Genomic DNA, 2587 nt, shown 5'->3' on the forward strand with positions numbered 1-2587 from the left:
TGATGAAGGGCCTGGTCACTTCCATTCGTTGCTGTGGTTTTGGTCCCCTAGGCTGGGATGACTGGATCCAAGCTCAGAAACCCTACACTGTGCCCCTGGGAACACAAACAAGACGTGAGCACCTGCTGTGTGATCATTTACTCTCAAGGCCACCCTGCTAGGTGGGAGTGACTGTCCCTGTGTCACAGAGGAGAGAACCAGAGGTTTGCAGAGATTAAGGTACTTACTGAAATCTGTATAGCCATGGAAACCTGGAACTTGGATTCAAATCCAGTTCTCTCTGAGTCAAATGCCTGGGCTTTCTCTACTATAACACGAACCCTCCATTGACATGGGAGTGTTATGGAGCCCCACCCCCACCAGAACTCACTGCCCAGAGGTTATGCAAAGTCCCCAGAATTTCCTGAAGAGGACAGGTAAATGTCTGGGATAGAATCTGAGAGCCCAGGAGAGGGCGTTGGGTCAGATCATTACTTCTGTCCTGGGCCAGAAGTTTCTCCCCGGTGCATGAAGTCAAGAGGACGTAGAGTGACTGCAGGCCACCCTCATGACTGAGAGAGGCCCATCCACTAGGGAGAAAGAAGACTGTGCTTTAGGGACATGAGACGCATGTGATCTCTTGCTAGGAGAGGTGCGAGGGTGGCCAGGCCAGGTGGGTCAGCAGTGGCTCAGTGTGTCAGCTCCATGAAGACAGGGGAGCTTTTTATATTCCCACAGTGTGTTCTCAATAAGTATTCATTCAGTGTGTGAATGAATAAATGAATGCTGCTGCTAGTGCTGCTAGGTCACTTCAGTCGTGTCCGACTCTGTGTGACCCCATAGATGGCAGCCCACCAGGCTCCCCCATCCCTGGGATCTCCAGGCAAGAGCATTGGAGTGGGTTGCCATTTCCTTCTCCAATGCAGGAAAGTGAAAAGTGAAAGTGAAGTCGCTCAGTCGTGTCCGACTCTCAGCAATCTCATGGACTGCAGCCCATCAGGCTCCCCGTCCCTGGGATCTCCAGGCAAGAACACTGGAGTGGGTTGCCATTTCCTTCTCCAGTGCAGGAAAGTGGAAAGTGAAAGTGAAGTCGCTCAGTCATGTCCGACTCTCAGCGATCTCATGGACTGCAGCCCACCAGGCTCCCCATCCCTGGGATCTCCAGGCAAGAACACTGGAGTGGGTTGCCATTTCCTTCTCCAATGCAGGAAAGAGGAAAGTGGAAAGTGGAAAGTGAAAGTGAATTTGCTCAGTCGTGTCTGACTCTTAGCGACCCCATGGACTTGCAGCCTACCAGGCTCCTCTGTCCATGGGATTTTCCAGGCAAGAGTACTGGAGTGGGGTGCCATTGCCTTTTCTGAATAAATGAATGGAGGAGCCCAGTGAAGTTGAGGATTTGGAATATAAATTAGTATAGATGTACAAATAAAGGCATTAGGACACACATTTGTAACATGATGAAGATCTCATTCCTGTGGAGAGCTGTGTGTGTTTAGAATGACATTCTGCCCAAATAACCTACATTGATCACTGAGGTGCCTTCGAAGTGAGGACTCTACAAGGCTTTGTTGAGCACCTAGAATCATTTCAGTGCATAATTTAGGGGTAGGATTTAGGGCTGAGCTGCATACAGTGGAGGAAGAGTAAATGAGGCAAGGTCAGAGGGCCACTAAAAAGAGGAATTTCAAGTTTGGCGATGTCTGGGGGGACTGGGAAGTGGGGTGCAGGGTATGAGCAGCAGAAACCCACTCCATTTTCTATCCTGGGGGATCACTGGGAGAGTTTGGTTTGCTGAGTGAGCTTTTGTGCAGGATGGGTCTGTGAGTCTATGAGGGGAAGTAAAAAAGCTGCAGGGCTTGGAATGTAGAGACGCTGCTGCAGAATTCACTGAGAAAGAGCACTAGCTCACCTCTGGGGGTGGGAGAGCTGATAGAGAGTTTATCAGGTATGGTCTCCTTTACTCCTCTGAAGAGCCCTATTGAGGTAAGAACTAATATTGTTCCCATTTTACAGAGGATGGAATGAAGCACAATAAAGACGAATGTTTTGCTCCTGGTCTCACACAGGGTGAATCTGAACCCAATAGGGCTCCTTAGGGTCTACAATTTTGATCAGCCCTCCAGACCCACCACTGCTGTGGTGCTGATTACATGTGGATGTGCTGAAAAGCAGAGCAGTGACTCCCAAAGTAAATCCAAGGTGGCACTCAATATTGTGGCCTAAAAAAACCAAAACCAAAACTAAAATTGACTAATATAAGCAAACTCCAAAACACAGAGGTAGAGAAGCCCGTCAAACAGAGAACGCAAGATGTGAGTGGAACTCATTTAGGAACAGACAGCAGAATGCAGAAGCCCTTTCTTGCTTCACAAAGGCTCTGGAATCCAGAGGACTCACAGGGGCAGGAGACCTCCAAGCGGGAAGAGGACATGTCCTCTGCTATGGCCCAGAGAGAAATCAAGGGCAGAATCATCCGTGTTTCCCTCTCTTAGAGAAGCAAGATCCCACAGCCCTGACACTGACCATGGAAGGATGTTGGTGGGGAACCAGAACCTAAGCCATCCCTGCTTAGGGCACTTAACGGTTTGTGAATCTATTTTCTTTGGTA

Source organism: Bos indicus, chromosome 29 (genome assembly GCF_029378745.1).
Source record: "Bos indicus isolate NIAB-ARS_2022 breed Sahiwal x Tharparkar chromosome 29, NIAB-ARS_B.indTharparkar_mat_pri_1.0, whole genome shotgun sequence".
In the NCBI taxonomy this organism is placed as follows: domain Eukaryota; kingdom Metazoa; phylum Chordata; class Mammalia; order Artiodactyla; family Bovidae; genus Bos; species Bos indicus.